This window comes from Carcharhinus amblyrhynchos, chromosome 6 (assembly GCF_965287045.1).
Source record: "Carcharhinus amblyrhynchos chromosome 6, sCarAmb.v2.hapA, whole genome shotgun sequence".
Taxonomy (NCBI): domain Eukaryota; kingdom Metazoa; phylum Chordata; class Chondrichthyes; order Carcharhiniformes; family Carcharhinidae; genus Carcharhinus; species Carcharhinus amblyrhynchos.
Window position 1 is genome coordinate 7,160,662 of NC_137329.1, and position 20,887 is coordinate 7,181,548.

The 20,887-nt window shown below is 42.5% G+C and overlaps 1 protein-coding gene across 3 annotated transcripts in view; it reads right to left on the reverse strand.

The window, feature by feature from the left end:
- ext2 (exostosin glycosyltransferase 2) overlaps window positions 1-5,655 on the reverse strand; it is a 153,919-nt gene extending 148,264 nt beyond the window's left edge. The window contains exons 1-3 of one of the 3 annotated variants that reach the window (XM_080189871.1): window positions 5,472-5,655; window positions 3,269-3,357; window positions 1,569-1,667 (exon numbers count right to left, since the gene is read on the reverse strand). The gene's annotated coding sequence lies outside the window, so the exon portion shown is untranslated. The remainder of the gene's footprint in view (window positions 1-1,568; window positions 1,668-3,268; window positions 3,358-5,471) is intronic. The other 2 variants (XM_080189870.1, XM_080189872.1) reach the window with 2 other exon arrangements.
- Window positions 5,656-20,887: the final 15,232 nt, after the last annotated feature.

Consider the following 20,887-nt stretch of genomic DNA (forward strand, 5'->3'; position numbering starts at 1 on the left):
ATGATGTGGATTAAGTCTCCAAACTGGAGATTCTAGAAAGATTTGTTGTAGAGCTCAATTTTCTCAGTGTTGTTATCCTCGTGTCTATAAGATACCAACACGAGGCTCAGCTCCACAGGAACAAGGACTCTTAGTCGCACATCACTTCCAAATGATCACTCTTTGCTTGTGTGCCTAAAACTGCTAGCTACCTAATTTCTGAGAAACAGATTTTCAAATCCTGTTATAGTCTAGAAATCCTTCTGTGGGTTCACTCTTCTTATTCCTTTATAGTGCCACTACTCTCCAAAACATTCTCAGCAATACATCCTGCAGTTATTTCAGCTCCATTCTGAACACCCTTCTCTATCTTGCTCTTCTCCGCTTTATTAAGCAGCCTCCACAAAAGCTACCTTACTGGATGCTGCTGCAGGGGTTTATGATCTAGGAAATTTTGATGTTAATTGGTGGTTGCTGTACATCATTACTTGGTCAGCTCTCTCTAACGCCCAAAGCACATTTTATGGGCTGGAAGTTTACTGCCTCTCGCCTGCATAAGGCCAACGGAGAATGCTGTTCTGCAGGCCTGGGCGGGCAAGGCGGTAGAATTCTCTTGATGAATTTTGGGGTAGGCAATAGCCTAGAGGTATTATCGCTAGACTAGTCTTTCAGAAACTCAGTTAACGTTCTGGGGACCCAAGTTCAAATACCCCCCCTTCCCACAGCAGATGGTGGAATTGTAATTCAAAACAAAATATGGATTTAAGAATCTACCATGAAACCACTGATTATCGGAAAAATCCGTCTGGTTCACTAATGTCCTTCAGGGAAGGAAATCTGCCATCCTTATCTGGTCTGGCCTACATGTGACTCCAGAGTCACAGCAATGCGGTTGACTCTCAACTGCCTTCCAAGGGCAACTAGGGATGGAAAATAAATACTGGCCAGCCAATGATGCCCATGTCCCACAAATGAATTAAAAAAATGAAGGAATGAAGACAATCCTGTAAAATATAGTGGGGGAAAAAGGCACTCGCTCAAAGCTAAGCAAAGTATTTAATAGGTATTTTCAAAATTATTGAAGGACAAAGGAAAGAATACTTCCACTGAGTGGTAACATGGGGGCATGGGCTCAATGTTATCACTAGAAGAATAATTGAGAAATTTTAAAGGTCTTCCCGCCCACCCTTGTAGCTCACCACCTCATCTACGAGCTAAAACAATGTATGTTGACATTTCTACTCCCAAGTAAAAGTAAACTAATTATAATAGTTTTATTCCAGGCAGCTACACAGCATATGAAAGAGAACAGTAACATTCTTTGTCGCAGATTCCACCAAAGTCCATTTTTAAAACTGGGGTCCCCAGAGTCTTGTGCACTGTGCTAAAGAACCTCAAGGGACTTCGAAATCAGGGAGCTGCTTATCTGATTTCTGCATTTACTGGCTTCCAAAGGCATTATTTTCTGTTGTTTAATCCCAATTAAAAAAAATGCTTTCTACAAAGATTGCTTTTCCTCCATTCAGAAACAGGACAGACACAAACATACACATATACATGCACATATATATATCCCTCTGATCACTTACCCTAAATGATTCTTACAAATAAATTAGACCTTTTCATTCAATCAGGTGTTAAGAAAAGATGAAGAGAACTGTAATAGGCTGCAAAGGATCAGAGGTTGGCTGCGTAAAAAATAAAGAGGGAAGCATTGGAAAGAGAGAGATAAAAGGTAATACGAGACAGCAGGCAGTCAGTTGCTTCATTTTACTATGTTAGAACAGGAACGTTACTGCATAGATGAGAAAGAAAGTGAATCTTTGCAATTCTAGCAAGGTATTTAAGCAGTGTTAATTTTAGCTTTAAAAACATTGCCATATCTATTATGTTTTATACAATCATTCTTTGCCTTCACCCTCCCATTCCCAACTTTTTATATGCCATTTTGCATCTACATAGACTAATTTCTCTATCGCCAAATACCCTGGGTGGGATTTTCCAGCCACGCTTGCCCCAAAACAGGAATATCCCATTCAAGGTCAACAGATCTTTGAATGTTTGCCCTCCCCCCAGCCCAGCCCGCTACGGTTCCCTTGGCAGCCGGGATGGGAAAATTCCCCCAATTATCTCTGACTCAGTAGCAGCATTCAAGACAGAAGGTCCGTGAGTTCAAGTATCACTCCAGAGTGGAGAGCTGATACTCCAGTGCAGTGCTTGAAGGGAATGCTGCATTGTCAGAGTCATCATCATCTGGACGCAAAATTAAATCAAGGCCCCGTTTTTAGGAACAGTAGAAGATTCCACTAGACTATTCAAAATGAAGAGGGGAATTCCCCAAATGCCCTGGCCAACATTTTCTACGTTGTAACAGTGGCTACACTTCAAAAGTATTTCATTAAAATAAAGTGCTTTGGGCCGTCCTGAGACTGTGAAAAACCGATTATAAATACACATCCTTATCATTCAAACAACATCATTAAAAACAGATTACATCAACAACTTGTATTTATATAGTAGCTTTAATGTCAAAAAACATCCTAAGCTGCTTCACATAAGTAATATAAAACAAAATATCATGCCAGGCCATAAAAGATATTAGGGCAAGTGAAAATATTTGATCAAAGACATAGATTTTAAGGAGCACCTTAAAGGAGGAAAGTAAACTACAGCGGCAGAGAGGCCGAGGAAATGAAACCCAGAGCTAAGGGCTTTGGCTGCTTAAGGCAATGTTGATAATGGAGCAACCACTGTAATATCAGCAACGCTCAAGAAGCCAGAATTAGAACAGTGCAGATAACTTGGTGGAGTTGTGGGGCTGGAGGAGATTAGAGGTAGGGGAGGATGAAGCTACGGAGCAATGAGATCAAAAGTAAAAACTTTACAATCAAGGTGCTGCTGAACAGAGAGGTAAATAAGGTCAAGGAACACAGGGCATATACATGAATAGGATTTGGTAACAGGGCAACAGAGTTTTGGGTGACATTTATGGAGATGGAGGTGGTCTGGGAATCCAGCCATCAGTTCATTGAATACAGTCAAGCCACACGCAAGGATTTCAACAGCTGATTAATTAACTAAGGTAAAGATAGAAAAAACAATGTTACCAAGGTGAAAACAGGGAGAGAGGGTTAGCGAAAGCTTGTGATGTAGGGACACTTGAAGATTCTAATTCAGTGACTATTTCACAAGCAGCAAACACAGCAAGTAAAAAAAAAGTTAAGCAGACAAAAAAAATCAAATAGAGAGCACAATTCCAAAAGCCAATGGTTAAGAAATGTTCCCTCACCGTCTGCTCCACACCCACAGCACAGGTCCTGCTCCTCCCACAACATTCTGCACCCTCTCCTTTCCTTCTCTATGAACGGTATGCTTTGTCTGTATAGCGTACAAGAAACAATACTTTTCATTATACGCTAATACATGTGACAATAATAAATAAAATCATTAAATTCTGAGGGTATCTGGGCATAGAAAGATTCATGAACCCTGTTCCCTCCAGTACCATTAGCCCGTGGGGCTACACCAGACCCAGCTGACAGGAGCCAGAGCAAGGTTCCGGTATCCAGGCTGATCTCCCAATCTCATCCATGCAGCAATACTACACAAAATTCAGGGAAATAGCACAACCTCTGTGCTCGGGAAGGAGCAAGGCAAGAGACAACCAAGATGAGGGTTTGAAAACGCAGCTGTGGGCGATTTATAAGGGGTGGTTTTTTTTGAAAAGGGAGATGCAGCTTCAGACGGAATAATGGTATGAAGAAAGTCAAGGTGGTGAGTTGTAAAGAAAGTGGTCAAGAGGAACGTATATGCCTGTGATTGACTTAAATTGATATAAACCTAAATTCATCAGTAAATGTACTTGCTTATCTGTCACTGATGATTGATTTGGCATCAGACTAAGGAGATGGTTGCAAAGAAGTCACATTGGAGTTGAGAGAAAATGGGGCACAGGAAAATGGAGTTGAAGTGCAAGATCAGGCATAATCGTAATGCATGCCAGAGCAGGGTCAATGGGCTGTGTGGTCCCAATTTCTTATGCTCTTATGGGGACTTGAAATATAAACTGTGTTTCTCTCCCCACAGATTCTACTAGATCGGCTGAGAACGCTTTCAGTTTTTAATCAGAGGCAAAGATCTCTTTTCCGGCAACACTTGCACCGCATATCTGTTTCGTTTGCATCACTCTCACCAACTTTTACAGATGCACCATAGAAAGCATTCTTTATGGTTGTATCACAGCTTGGTGTGGCTCCTGCTCTGCCCAAGGCAGCAAGGAACTATAAAACATCATGAACGTAGTCCAACCCATAATGCAAACCAGCCTCTCATCCATTGACTGTCTACACTTCCCGCTGCCTCAGCAAAGCGGTCAGCATAATTAAGGACCCCACGCACCCCAGATATTCTCTCTTCCACCTTCTTCCGTCAGGAAAAAGAGACAAAAGTCCGAGGTCACATATCAACCACTCTCAAGAATAGCCCCTTCCCTGCTGCCATCAGACTTCCAAATTGACCTACCTTGTATTAAGTTATCTTTCTCTACACCCTAGTTATGACTGTAACACTACATTCTTCACCTTCTTTTCTTTTTCTATGAACAATATGCTTTGTCTGTACAGCACAAAAAAAACTTTTCACTGTATACTATTACATGTGACAATAATAAAATCAAAATTATTAATCGAGGGGTGGATGTTGGTCAGGTAAACTGGGGTTAGCATCCCTGTCTCTTCTTCAAAGCAATGCCATGGGATCTTTTGCGTCCAGCTGAGTTGGGGGGGGGGGTTTGAACTTGGTTTAACATCACATCCGAAAGACAGCACCATCGATGGTGCAATGCCCCTTCTTGGAGTGACAGCCTTAATTGTGCTGACGCTCTGTTTTAGTTCATTGATTATAAGTAGGCTTACATTCACACTGCAACAAAGTCACTATGAAAATCCCCAGCATCTGTTTGGGTACACTGAGGGAGAATTTACTATGGCCAATGCAGCTAACCCGCATATCTTTCGGACCGTGAGAGGAAACTGGAGCATCCGGAGGAAACCCATGCAGACACAGAGAGAACGTGCAATCTCCACAAGGACAGTGACCTGAGGCCAGAAATCAAACCCAGGTCCCTGGCACTGAGAGACAACAGTGTTAACCACTGTGCCACCCTAAGAGGCGAGAGCGATGCCCACTGCACCACAGCTGGCGTTCTGTGTGGAGGATGGAAGTCAGGCTGTGAAACCTGGAGGAAGAGAGGGAGAGGGACGGAAACGATCCAAGCTCCACCGCCCGGGCCTCATCCTCACCAGGGGTGTGTGTAAGCGGCCCCAGTGCGGGCTGAGGGGGAGTGGCCCTGCCCAGCCCAGCCCCAGCCCCGGGCCCGGGCCCTGCCGCCTTCTCCCAGCCCCGGGCCCTGCCGCCTTCTCCCAGCCCCGGGCCCTGCCGCCCTCTCCAGGCCCGGGAAGGCCTGGCTCAGGCTCGGCGGGCACACGCATTACCTGGACGGGGAGGCACGCCCTCCGCCGCGGCTACAAGCCGGACTCCATCTCCAGGACGGGAGGACTGGGGCGGGCCGGCCAGTAGGAGCCAAGCCCGGAGTTAAAACGCCGGTATGAGCCGTCACCCTGGAAACAGCCCCCTCCCCTCGCCCGGCTTCCCTCACACAGCGCCAGGCTCCTCACACTCCTCCACCGCCACCGCCCCCTGCAGCTCAGCGCCCTCTACTGCAGCGCTACCCTGAGGCAGAGGCTGCTGCAAATGTCTCAGCTACACTGCAATGAGTAGGGGAGTGGAGGGTGTTGCAGAATCTTCGGGTTGCATTTTCTATTCTTGCTTCAGTTCTCTGGTTTTTGTCAGCCTTCATTTTTCTGTGTGCTTGAAGGAAATCACCTGAAAGCGTTTGGCAAAGGGTGGATTTTGAATCTTGCTGAAAAGAGAGCATGTTGCTGAAGCTTCTCACCTGGCACTCATCAGGACAAACGCAAGCAGGTCAATGACAAACACAAGCAGGCCAGTGACAAACGGAAGCAGACCAATGACAAACACAAGCAGACCAATGACAAAGGCAAGCACACCAGTGACAAACACAAGCAGGCCAATGACAAACGAAAGTACACCAATGCCAAACACAAGCAGACCAATGCCAAATACAAGCAGGCCAATGACAAATGCAAGTACACCAATGCCAAACACAAGCAGGCCAATGACAAATGCAAATACACCAATGCCAAACGCAAGCACACCTATGACAAATGCAAGCAGGCCAATGACAAATGGAAGCACACCAATGCCAAACACAAGCAGACCAATGACAAACACAAGCATGCCAATGACAAACACACGCACATTGCAATGAATTTAAACTAATCAGTCAAGCTCATAATGTGGCTCATTTACGCTTGCTAGAACTGAAATGCATTCATACACAGGGACTCATTTTCTGTAAACAAAAACTTGCGCCTTTTTGAATAATTCGGGAGCCTGTTCCATATTTCTTCCTCCATAGCAAGGTCTTGGTAGGTGGCGGCATTAAAGTTAATTATTATTGTCATAAGTAGGCTTACATTAAAATTGCAATGAAGTTACTGTGAAAATCCCCTAGTCACCACACTCTGGTGCCTGTTCAGGTACACTGAGGGAGAATTTAACATAATCAATTCACCTAATTCGCATATCTTTGGACTGTGGAAGAAACTGGAGCACCCGGAGGAAAGCTACGCTGATGGGGAGAATGTGCAGACTCTGCACAGACAGTGACCGAAGCCAGAAATCGAATCCAGGTTCCTGGCACTGTGAGACAGCAGTGCTAACCACTGTGTTGTCGTGCCGCCCTAGTGATATTGTCACTGGACTGGTAACTCAGAGATCCAGAGTAACATTCTAGGACCCAGGTTCAAACCCCACCACAAAATTTGAATTCAGTAAAAAACATGGAATGAAAAGTCTAATGATGGCCCTGAAATGATTGTCATGAAAACACATCTGGTTCACTAATGCCCTTCAGGGAAGGTAATCTGTCATCCTTACCTGGTCTGACCTGCATGTAACTCTAGACCCATAGCAATGTGGTTGACTCTTAAATGCCCTCTGAAAATGGCAGAGCAAACCACTCAGTTCAAGAGAATCAGAGATGGACAATAAATGCTGGCTGAGCCAGTGATGCCCACATCCCCTGAACAACTTGCCAACCAATCAGCAGTCTTTTCTCCTGTAGTATAAATTGTTGTGATAGTTTGAATTTACTATTCTTGCACTTGTCCAGATAAGTGCAAGATGTTAAGCTTCGGCAACGTGTCTCTCTTCTCAGCAATATTTAAATTAAAGTTGTTGTTTAGCTAAAGGAGGAGTCAGGCCTCTGCAATTGTGGCCATCCTCAGAACCAACATCTTCAGACGAAGAGGGAGATTATTGGAGACCATCTTGATCCATATTAAGTGCTAATTAAAATAAAATTATGTGATTTTGGAGAAAAGGCAGGGGATGAGATTAGGTGAATTGCTCATTCAGAGAGCTAGGGGCCACAACACCCGAATGGCCTCTTTCTATGCAACGATTCTGTGATTATATTTTAATGCTATCACCAGTCAATATTGATCAGATAAGATTCCTGGGTTTGTATTTGAAAGTGCTGAATAAGAGAAAGAACATTCATCTGGACTGAAATCTTTTAAAATGCTTTCCAAATTGAGTTTCTCAAGTCTTGTGGAAAGAAATGACATTGATTTGATTTGATTTATTATTGTCACATATATTGGGATACACTGAAAAGTCTTGTTTCTTGCGCACTATACAGGTAAAACATATTGTACATAGAGTACATGGGGCAGAAGGAAAGAAGAGGGTGCAGAATACAATGTTACAGTCATAGCTAGGGTGTAGAGAAAGATCAACTTAAGAAAGACTGTACATGTGCAATGCAATGCAAATTAATTAAATCTTTAAATCTTCTGATAATTTATCCGGGTTGTCATGACAACTCAATTATATGCCTTAGCCTTGCTCATCGTGTCAGCCTGACTCAGTTGGGACTACTCTGGCCTTTCAGTCAGAAGACTGAGGACTCAGGTTCCACTTCAGGACATATGGGAATATCTAGCCTGATACTTAAGTGTTGTAAATTGGATCTTCATACCTGCATCTTCAGCAGGATCTTAAAGATTCCCCATTTCACTACTTCCAATATCACAGAATCATAGAACGGTTACAGCACAGAAAGAGACCATTCAGCCTGTTGTAACTGTGCGACCTCTCCGCAACAGCAACTCTGCCAGTCCCGCACCCCTACCAATCTTCTATCTTCATGTGCTTTATGTAACTCCCTTTTAAAAACCATGATTGAATCTGCTTCACTCACGAGTAGTACTTTTCCAGATTTCATACTTGGATAAATAAACTGGAGGGCCACTAATACTATAGGGATATGGGCCAAATGCAGGCAACTGGGACTAGCTTTGAGGTTTAGGAAAAGGGCGGCATGGATAAATTGGGCCAAAGGGCCTGTTTCCATGCTGTAAACCTCTGTCTCTGTAGACAACTGGTATCATGAGTGTTAGTGTTAACTCCAAAGGAAAATACATCCTGTGTTTTTTCTTACATTATATCTATCAAGTAACCTTTGTTCTGTTTCATAAGTATTCAACCAGGTTGTTCAAGTCAAATCAGACTTTCTGTTCCTGGTTACTATTTGACAACTTGCCTAAGGAAGAATGTGTAAAGGATGGGTGGAGACAGGATTAAGATCAGCAATGATGGTAGCCCCATACTTGAGTAATCTGTGACAAGCTGTAATCTGTGAGGAATGGACACGATGGCGGGATATCAGAGATTTGGACCGCACCTTGGCATGAGTCACCAGTTTCAGAGGGGGTGTAGGATGGACTAACTGAAGCAGGATAACACATAATTTTCAACAATTTTGAACTTGCCCACAGTAGATTACGTACCAGTCAATACATAGGAGAGGCTTCATTCATGGCAAAAATGAGTCTCGTTCAATGTTTGTTTTTATAAGATAAAAGAAGAAAATTCCATTTCTATAGCACCTTTCTAATGCTCAATAAGTGCCAAAATAATTTACAAGTAATTAATTTGTTTTTTAAGTAGAGCCACTGTTTTTAGTTTTGCAAATGCAGTCAAACTTATCGCAGAAGTGATACATGTGATAACTGTTAGGGACCAGATCAGAAACCTCAGTGTATGTTATAGCGTGGGCATCACAGTGGCACAGCGGTTAGCACTGCTTCCTCACAGTGCCAGGGACCCGGGTTTGATTCCCAGCTGAGTCAGTGTTGGTGCAGAGTCTGCACGCTGTCCCCGTGCCTGTGTCAGTTTCCTCCGGGTATTCCGGTTTCCTCCCACAGTCCGAAAGACATGCTGGTTAGATGCATTGGCTGTGCCAAATTCTCCCTCACTGTACCCAAACAGGCACTGGAGTGTGGTGACTCGGGGATTTTCACAATAAATTCATTGCAGTGTTAATGTAAGCCTACTAGTGACACTAATAAATAAACTTTTAAAAACTTTAACTTAAACTACACCCCAACTCTTTTTTCTAATTTTGGCATTAGTGTGAGGATAAGGTGTTTCGCTGCAGATACCATTATATTGATACATTTGGAAGCTTTTATCAAAACAAACTTTATTTTAACAATATAGTTTACAATACAGTTTAGATACAATGAATGAATTAGCTTAAGTTTTACCAATTTAAATACTGAAACATGACAAGATACAATGCTTAACTGCAAACCTTTATCAGTTCCTACTTAAGCAATTTTTTTATTCATTCATGGGACATGGGAGTCACTGGCTGGCCAACATTTATTGCCCATCCCTAATTGCTGAGGCCCATCCCTAATTGCCTGAGGGCCGTTGCCACATTGCTGTGGCTCTGGAGTCACGTATAGGCCAGACCAGGTAAGAATGACAGATTTCCTTCCCAGAAAGACATTAGTGAACCAGATGACCAGAGCAGTCAAACTCAGCTCTGACGAAGGGTCACCTGGACTCGAAACATTGACTCTGTTCTTTCCCTACAGATGCTTTCAGACCTGCTGAGATTTTCCAGCATTTTCTGTTTTTGTTTCAGATTCTGCAGCATCCACAGTATTTTACTTTTATCTTAAGATTTGTCCTGTGTTTGGGATCAAACACACCAGAGCAATTGTCCACATTGTGGGGTAGATGTCAGTGCTGTGGCTGTATTGGAGCGGCTTGCAAATCCTTCAGCCATGTCTTTTGCCCTGACATTGTATCATTATGAAATTAAACATTTGGTGAAGGTTTTAGCTAAATACATAATGGAATTACACAAATGGAATGGAACTGCTGCCTTCCATCACAATAACATTGTATGGCATAAAGGACAAACATACTTCTGGCACAATTCCCTTGGCTGAAAAGACAGTCCTTATTTAATTGGAAACCGATTTTGCGTAATATGCTCCAAAAAGAAGTTGATTGAACAAAAGTATTCCTTGCGCTGATTTAAAATTTGGACAACTATACAACTAAAGTTTGAGAAGAACAGCTAATAGCAAAGATACCATTTAAAAAAAAGACACAAATAAGCTTTATTTTGAGACTTCAGATATTCCTGTAGTTCTTGAAGTTCATTTTCTCCTGCAGTAAACATTTGGGTAAAGATACCTTGCAGTCAAAAAAAGAGCTAAAGCAGCTACTTGTATTGATCCTGATAATAAATCCAGAAGAAATACAGAAGTCTGAGATCATGGACCAATTGACTCAATAACAGCATGTTCTGTTCGCACGTGCCGCAAAATCGAAAAATCCCGCCTGAGGTCAATGGACCTTTCCATGGTCTGCCCATCGCCTGCTACGATTCCCATGGCAGGTGGAATGGGAAAATTAACTTCAGTTTCTTCCCTGCTGCCAGCAGACTTTTGAATGGACCTATCATATATTAAGCTTATCTTTCTCTACACCCTAGCTATGACTGTGATACTATATCCTTTCCTCCTCCCCAGTGTATTCTCTGAACAGTATGCTTCATCTGTATAGCATGCAAGAAACAATACTTTTCACTGTATGCTAATACATGACTGATACATTCTGTATGCTGATACATTCTGGTCATCCTATTATAGAAAGGATATTATTAAACTAGAAAGAGCGCAGAAAAGATTTACTAGGATGCTGTCGGGACTTGATGGTTTGAGTTATAAGGAGAGGCTGAATAGACTGGGACTTTTTCTCTGGAGTGCACAAGGCTGAGGGGTGATCTTATAGAGGTCTATGAAATAATAAGAGGCATAGATCAGCTAGATAGTGAATATCTTTTCCCAAAGGTAGGGGAGGCTAAAACTAGAGGGCATAGGTTAAAGGTGAGAGGGGAGAGATACAAGAATGCCCAGAGGGGAAGATTTTTCACACATGGGGTGGTGATTGTCTGGAACAAGCTGCTAGAGTAATAGAGGTCGTACAATTTTATCTTTTAAAAAGCATTTAGACATGGCATTTGCAAGCTACTCCAATACAGCCACAGCACTGATATCTACCCCTGTAATGTGGACAATTGCTCTGGTGTATTTGGTACCAAACGCAGGACAGATCCTAAGATCAAAGCAAAATACTGAAGATGCTGGAATCTGAAACAAAAACAGAAAGATATGTACAGAGGGTAAGATGTGTACAGAGGGAGATGGGTAAGATGTGTACAGAGGGATATGGGCCAAACTCAGGCAATTGGGACTAGCTTTGGGGTTTCTAAAATAAAAAGGGCTGCATGGACAAGTTGGTCCAAAGGGACCATTTCCACGCTGTAAACCTCTATGACTCTATGTGACAATGATAAATCAAGTCAAATCAACTACTCTCAGCTGGGATACTGGGCATGAATTTGTTACAAAAGGGTATTGAAAGGTATCTGTCCATATTTAAACTTGCTCTGCATCTTCCCTCATGGGAGAATCTGGAACTAGGAGGCATTGGGATTGCTGAGACTCAAAACATTGGCCCTATTCTCTCTCCAAAGATGCTGTCAGACCTGCTGAGATTTTCTAGCATTTTCTGTTTTTGTTTCAGATTCCAGCATCTGCAGTATTTTGCTTTGATCTTAGGATCTGTCCTGCATTTGGTACCAAATACAGTAGAGCAATTGTCCACATTACAGGGGTAGATTTCAGTGCTGTGGCTGTATTGGAGTAGCTTGCAAATGCCATGTCCTTTGCCCTGACATTGCATCATTATAAAATTAAATGTTTGGCGAAGGTTTTAGCTAAATACATAGTGGAATTAAACATTTGAAACAGAAATGCTGCTTTCCATCACAATAACATTGTTTGGCATAAAGGACAAACATACTTCTGGCACAATTCCCTCATTGGCCATCAGACAGCCCTTAGGCACAAATTAAGGGGTCTCAATTTAAAATAGAACTGAGGAGGAATTTATATTCTCGGGGGTTGTTAGCATTTGGAATTCTCTCTCCAGTGAGTGGTGATGGCTCCGTTATTGAATATTTACACGGCTGAGTTTGACTTTTCAATTGACAAGAGATTCAGGGGTTCTGAGAGACAGGCAGGAAGTTGGAGTTAAGTCATAGTCAGAACAGCCTACTCCTACTTCAGCTGTGTGGTCCCAGCAGCACCATGGGGAGCATAACCACTACTGGATCACCACACCAAAGAGTTCAGGTAAGTCAAAGGTCAAAGGGTATCAGTGAGGGGGATCTTGTGAGGATCCAGTTCTTTTTTTTATTATTCTTTCATAGGATTGGGCGTGAATGGCTGGATCAGCATTTATTGCTTATCCCTGAGGGCAGTTGAGAGTCAACTACATTGCTGTGGGTCTGGAGTCACATGTAGGCCAGACCAAGTAAGGATGGCAGATTTCCTTTCTTAAAGAACATTTGTGAACCAGGTGCATTTTTGCGACAGTCGACAATGGTTTTGTCATCATCAGTAAAGTTTAAATTCCAGATCTTCTATTGAATACAAATATCAATATCTGCCATGGCGGGATTTGAACCTGGGTCCCCAAAGCATTACTCTGGGTCTCTGGATTACCAGTCCAGACAATACCACAAAACCACCGCCTCCCCCTAAGCTGCCAGGGTGGGCTGCTGAGGGGAGGGGGTGATGATCTTAAATGTATCGTCCCTGATGGATCCAGGGGGCTCCCAAATGTGAATCCTCTGCCATTGGCTGACATCCCAGTCAACTTGGATCTCTCCCCACCACAGGTAAAGTGTGGGGAGAGGTTGGGGGTAGGCGGATAGGCAGCAGGAAGGCTACCCGCTGAATTTTACATGTCCCAAAGCTTTCAAAGGGGAGTCGGGGAGTGTAAAATCCAACTCATGGGCCAGAATTGCTGTCTTAAAAATAATCGAAAGGATAAGGGTGAGATGTGAATCATTTCAACAAAGCAAATGGAATGCACTGCCTGAGAGTGAGGTGGAGGCAGGTTCAATCAAAGCATTCAAAAGAGAATTAGACTGTTAGTTTTGATTTAATTTGATTTATTGTTGTCACATGTATTAGTGTACAGTGAAAAGTATTGTTTCTTGCGTACTATACAGACAAAGTGTACCGTTCTTAGAGAAGAAAAGAAGAGGATGTAGAATATAATGTTACAGTCATAACTAGGGTGCAGAGAAGGATCAACTTAATACGAGGTAGGTCCATTCAAAGATCTAATGGCAGCAGGGAAGAAGCTGTCTTAAGATGGTTGGTACATGACCTCACGTACCTTTTTATGCTTTCTATGATGCATTTGTAAAAGCTGATGAGATGTAGTGGACATGCCAAATTTCCTTAGCCTCCTGACAATGTAGAGGCATTGGTGGGCTTTTGTAACTATAGCATGGCATCCACTACACTTCCTGAAGTTGATGACTATCTCCTTCATTTTACTGACATTGAGGGAGAGATTATTGTCATCGCACCATTTCATCAGATTGTCTATCTCATTCCTGTACTCTGTCTCGTCATTGTTTGAGATCCAACCCCCTTACCGTGGTGTTGTCAGCAAACTTGAAAATCAAGTTGGAGGGGAATTTGGCCGCATAGTTACAGGCATATGAGGAGTAGAGTTGGAGGCTGAGAACACAGCCCTGTGGAACATCAATGTTGAGGAATCCGAAAGGGAGAAATATGTAGGAGAGAAGGCTGGAGATAACACCATGTGAGTTTGTTTGGAGAGTCAGTACAGACACAATGGCTGGAATTTTCCTGGCCCGCCTGCCATGGAAATCAGAGCGGGCGAGGAGCAGAGCATAGGAAGGTCGGGTTTTTATGGTTTCGGGGTGAGCAAGGCAGTAAATTCGCATCCAATGGGCCAAATGCAGTGGAACAATTGTGTGATTCTGTGAAATGATGGACTGGTGTAAACCAAGATGCAAGCTCTGGAGACTTGCAGTTTATATCGCGTCTCTTAATCTGCTGAATTTGGTTCTCAATCTGTTTGTGAGTAAGTACGCCATTATATTTTAAGCAAAGTCAATTCCACACGTTCTCTGGTAAACTGAAAACATTCAAATTACTAATAATGTCCAGCAGATGGCGACAAAGCCAAGACCTGTCCAAATGAATCTCTTCCATTCCTTCATCCTAGCTTGGAGCCAGCAATGCTGCTGTACTATTCTGTAATCCTGTGGTATACATCCAGCAGATGGTATATTTTCTTTGTTGTACATATTTATGCAGAGGAGGTCTCTGTGGAATGTCATGGAAAAGCACATTATCACAACAGCAGGAAAAGAGAGGCCTTCTTGTCCGATTTCTTTTGGTGCAACGTACAGATTGTTCCCCAGTGAACCCAAGAAGACAGCAGTCATAAATCATTAAAGTAAGAATGCTCCACTCATCTTTTCTTTAGCTGGAGAAAGCTGTTGCATCTAATTCTCCTGTGATTCCTTGAGTATGTCTGTTTTATTTTACTGAGTTATGTCAGGCAGTTCTGTTTCTCCCATTAATGAGAAAGGGGGAGTTTTTGATTGAACGAACATTAATCAGCCCGTAGATTTCCACTTATCATTTATTTGAAGCCGAAAAGGGATTTTCCAGTATTGTAGCCAAATTGAACTGAGGCCATTTTCCATGTCTCACTTGCAAGCACAGTGCTCTCCTGATGCTGTGGCTGGAATTGCTGCTGGGAATGGAATTGTACCTGATATTGATGTCCAAGTCTCCATAGCTGTGATGAGTTCCACAGGCCAGAAACTCAAAGGTCTTTTATGAAGATAGCCTGGACCCTAAGTTTTACATTTGAACTTGGCACTAGGGTGAAAATAAGATGTTTTATCCAACAGAGTTTATTTAAGAACGCACTTAAAATATAATAAGAAAAATTAGCATAACTTTTACCAATTACAAGATTAGAACACGATACAGTATAAACCTTAACAGCTAGCTATCTATGATGTTCCAAGTCAAACACTATCCAACAAGCATAGACTCCTTACTAGACTTGGCACAAAAAGCAAGTATGCTCCCGCGATGCTGAATTTTGCAGCTTTTTAACACGTCTATTTTAAGAGAGTTACATGGATAAGATGGATATTGAGGGATATGGGACAAATGGGGGCATTTGGGACTAGCTTAGGGTTTAAAAAAAAGGGAGCATGGACAAATTGAGCCGAGGGGCCTGTTTCCATACTGTAAACCTCTATGACTTTCTGACCTGCTCTGAATTGACCCTTTGAACTGGTGGATTAAAACTCTGATGCATCCTAGTCTTGGAACTTACAGCCTATGGAGAGACAGAGAGAGCAAGAGACAGAGACACTGCCTGCCTCCACCAGATTCTAACAGCAACTCCCAGACAGCAAAATTTCCAACTCCAGAGAGAGGGAAAAACAAGAGACACGGCTTTTTGTCTCCAGTCCAGACAGCATCTGAGAAAAATGAAACTAAAACCTTGGACTTTATCGTGGAAAAAAAACTGTTACCCAGCCATCACCTGACCTTCCATTCCTAAATCAAGCCCCAGTCAGCAATCCCAAGAGATCATTAAAATCCCAGGACACTGCATTAGCCCAGATCAAAAATAAACATGTTGCCCATTATATTGCTTCAGTAACAGTTAGAAGACACCAGTTACATCATCTCGGCACCAATAAAATATCAGGGCCTGTTCGAAAAACCTGCAGAGAAACATGATTAAAATGCATTTCTTGAAGGCACAGTATCTTCACAGAGAGAGTGAATTATTTCTGTTCAGGATTCTGTGTTTCATTGGCACAAGACTGTCCAGTTCAAAATCCATGGACAACAGTGAATCTCATTCATTGAGAACAGAAAATGAGCAGTATGCTTCAGACATGGGGTTTCATGGTATTGAAAGGACATGTCCATTCATTAACGTTCACAAAGGCAAGCCCTAGAAATATTCAGTTATCGTCTTTATGATTTTATAATCATTTGTAAAAAGGAGAAAAACAGGTTACAATAGTGCTCTTGTTTCATTTTTCATTGTAGCCTGGACTTGATCTTAGTTATTCACAAACTCAGCCTCATAACTAAAAGAATCTGTTAATTTATGAAGGTGAAGTGATTCATGTTGTATTGCCGATGTTTCACGACTGTATCTTGCAGAGGTGTGACAACCTCACAGATTGAAAGAATGGAAGATGAAAATCATTAAAAATCCCAGGCAGTTATGAATAATATAAGCAATGCCACAGTGAGTACAAAACTCAATCGGATCAAATGTGTTGGATCTGCTAATAGTTTAAACAGAGGCAAATAGGGGACCAGACATGGAAACAACATAAAGTTAAATCTTGCCAAACATGGCTGGATGGAAGATTCTGTGGCCTGTGTCCAATACCAGCATCAGCTGGGGGAAGGAAGATTCAATGAGGTGATGACTTTCCATGTTTGGAAGTCTCAGAACCTGGTTTTGAGCCTTCAACAGTCAAGTGCTGTCCTTGTTACATTTTGCCTTTGGCCTCCTACTGAGCCAGGTGCCACCAAGTCTGCGTAGCATTCTTTCAATAAAGCAGGTTCACTGGAGGTGTAAACAGCAGTTCTGAAACAATCTGACTATTAACAGCTGGCCAGGCAATTCCAGACCTGTCCAGTTTTGACGGGAAGTTGACTGTCCAAGGCTTGGCTACATAAAAACTGTCCGTTCCAGCTCTGCAGTTTGCAAATTGTAGAGCCCAGCTAGGTTTAAACTTTGCTTCCACATTCTGAGCTTTTATCCGTGCACCTAAAAAATCATCAGTATTTCTATAAGAATCTTGGAGGTCATGGACCACCTGACCACTGGATTCTTGGTCCAAATTCTCTTCAACTTTCTGAAGTTTATGCTTGAACGATTGAGATAAAAAGAAACAGAAACATTCTGGAAATCTGCGATGCAAACAGAAAAATGCTGGAAATACGGAACAGTCAAATCAGAATATATGTTGACGTTTCATTAACACTGGAGACTGAAAGATAACAAAGCCATTTTCTAATACTTTTTTTACATCAAGGAATCTGGTGGCGAATGTAGCCAAGCGACATGTCGGTGTCACAACTGAATGCAATCATGTCCCCACTCATAAATCCATAAATTTGTTCTTCTAACCTGAGGCTAGCAACAAACATATCTGAGGATCCTAATGGATTTTTGCTTCCCTAACTAGCTGTAAGATTATAAAATCACAAGAACTTGGAGGAGTAGGACATTCCACCCTCTGAGGCTGCTCTGCCACTCAATAAGGTCATGGCTAATCTGACTGTGGTCTCAACTCCACTTTCCTACCTGATCCCCATAACCCTTGACTCCCTTGTTGATCAAAAATTTGTCTGACTTTGCCTTGAATATATTCAGTGACCCAGTCTTCACTCTCTGGGGAAGAGAGTTCCACAGGTGAATGATCCTCTGAGGGAAAAATACTCTCCTCATTTCTGTCTTAAATGGAAGATCTCTTCTTTTTAAGCTGTGCCTCCTGGTTCTAGATTCCCCTGTGAAGGGAAACACTCTCTCAGTATCATCTATTTCAAGCCCCCTCATGATCTTATATGTTTCAATAAGATCATTCTCTTATTTTTCTAAACTCCAACACGTTTATGCGAGGCACAGTGGCACAGTAGTTAGCATTGCTACCTCACAGCGCCAGAGAACCAGATTCAGTTCTGGCCTCAGAACTGTGTGGAGTTTGCACATTCTCCTCTGTCTATGTGGGTTTCCTCTCACACTCCAAAGGTGTGTGGGTTAGGTTGATTGACCATGCTAAATTAACCCTAGTGTCGACGGGATTAGCAGGATAAATATGAGGGGTTACAGGAATAGGCCCTGGGTGGGATTGTGTTCGGTGCAGACTCAATGGGCTGAATGGTTATCTTCTGCACTGCAAGGATTCTGAGTTTAGGCCCGAGCTGTAGCATTGCTAGCACTGATCTAACTGAGCTCCACTAACTCCAGTCAGTGACTGAATCTGGAACAACTATCATTTACACAGCTGAATGATTCATTGGGTAAACTCAGGTAGGTGAAATGTCGATTGTTGTCGATTCAAGGTAATGAATGTGGTCCAATCCATCACTCAAACCAGCCTTCTATCCATTGACTCTGTCCACACTTCCCGCTGCCTCGGCAAAGCAGCCAGCGTAATCAAGGACCTCACAAACCCCAGACATTCTCTTTTCCATTTTCTTCCGTTGGAAAAAAGATACAAAAGTCTGAGGTCACGTACCAACCGAGTCAAGAACAGCTTCTTCCCTGATGCTGTCAGGCTTTTGAATGGACTTTCCTTGCGTTAAGTTGATCTTTCTCTACACCCTAGCTATGACTGTAACACTACATTCTGCACTCTCTCATTTCCTTCTCTATGAATGGTATGTTTTGTCTGTATAGCGCGCAAGAAACAGTACTTTTCACTGTATGTTAATACATAGAACCCATAGAACATTACAGCACAGAAACAGGCCTTTAGGCCCTTCTCGTCTGTGCCGAACCATTTTTCTGCCTAGTTCCACTGACCTGCATCTGGATCATATCCCTCTACACCCCTCTCATCCATGTACCTGTCCAAGTTTTTCTTAACTGTTAAAAGTGAGCCCATGTTTACCACTTCACCTGGCAGCTCATTCCACACTCCCACCACTCTCTGTGTGAAGAAGCCACCTCCCCAATATTCCCTTTAAACTTTTCCCGCTTCACCCTTAACCCATGCCCTCCAATTTTTTTCTCCCCTAGCCTTAGTGGAAAAAGCCCGCTTGCATTCACTCTATCACTACCCACCATAATTTTATACACCTGTATCCAATCTCCCCTCATTCTTCTATGCTCCAGGGAATAAAGTCCTATCCTCTTCAACCTTTCTCCATAATTCAGTTTCTCAAGTCCCTTCTCCACACTCTTTCAACCTTATTAATATCGTTCCTATAATTAGGTGACTAAAACTGCACACAATACTCTAAATTCACCTCATCAATGTCTTATACAACCTCACCATAACATTCCAACTCTTGTACTCAATACTTTGATTTATAAAGGCCCATGTACCAAAAGCACTCTTTACGACCCTGTCTACCTGTGACGCTACTTTTAGGGAATTATGTATCTGTATTCCCAGATCCCTCTGTTCTACTGCACTCTTCAGTGTCCTACCATTTACCGTGTATGTTCTATCTTGGTTTGTTCTTCCATAATGCAACACCTCACATTTGTCTGCATTAAACTCCATCTGCCATTTTTCAGCCCATTTTTCTAGCTGGTCCAAATCCTTCTGCAAGCTTTGGAAACCTTCCTCACCCTCCACTACACCTCCAATCTTTGTATCATCAGCAAATTTACCACATTATCATTATCATTACCAATTTACCACATTATCATCCAGATCATTGATATAGATGACAAACGACAATGGACCCAGCACTGATCCCTGTGGCACACCACTAGTCACAGGCCTCAACTCAGAGAAGCAATCCTCCACTACCACTCTCTGGCTTCTTCCATTGAGCCAATGTCTAATCCAATCTACTACCACACATGTATACCTAGCGACTGAACCTTCCTAACTAACCTCCCATGTGGGACCTTATCAAAGACCTTACTGAAGTCCACGTAGACAACATTCCTTCCTTCCCTTCATCCACTTTCCTGGTAACCTCCTTGAAAAACTCTAATAGATTGGTTAAACATGACCTACCACACACAAAGCCATATTGACTCTTCCTAATAAGTCCCCGTTCATCTAAATATTTGTAGAACCTATCTCTTTTTCTCCATCTAATAATTTACCTGCCGCTGATGTCAAATTTACCGACCTATAATAACCCGGATTACTTTTTGAGCCTTTTTTAAACAATGGAACAGCATGAGCTATCCTCCAATCATCTGGCACTTCACCCGTGGATACCGACATTTTAAATATATCCGCCAGGGCCCCTGAAATTTCAACACTAGTCTCCTTCAAGATCCAAGGGAATACCCTGTCTGGTCCTGGGGAGTTATCTACTCTGATTTGCCTCAAGACAGCAAGAACCTCCTCCCCTTTAATCTATAGAGGTTCCATGATCTCCCTACTTGTTTGCCTTATTTCCATAGACAATAAATAAACACGTGGCAATAAATAAATCAAATCAAATCATTGAGGGGTGTGTTAACTGGCTGCTCGGACGAGCAGAGACAGAACTCAGCTCAGAAAGTGTGATTGTCCATCAAATCTGAAATTTTAAAAAATCAACTGCAAGGTTCTCCAGCCACACTCGGCCCGAAACCAGAGAATCCCTCCCGAGGTCAATGGACCTTTGTGTTGTCTGCTCCTCGTCCACTACAAATCCCATGGCGGTTGGGACAGGAGAATTACCCTCCCAAGACTTGGGTGAAAGTAAAATATTTAACAACTTGAGCCATTGAGACATTAAGGACAAAACTTTACTTAAAAATAAACAGATATTAAATATTAAAGTTCATTTATTAGTCACAAGTAAGGCTTAAATTAACACTGCAATGAGGT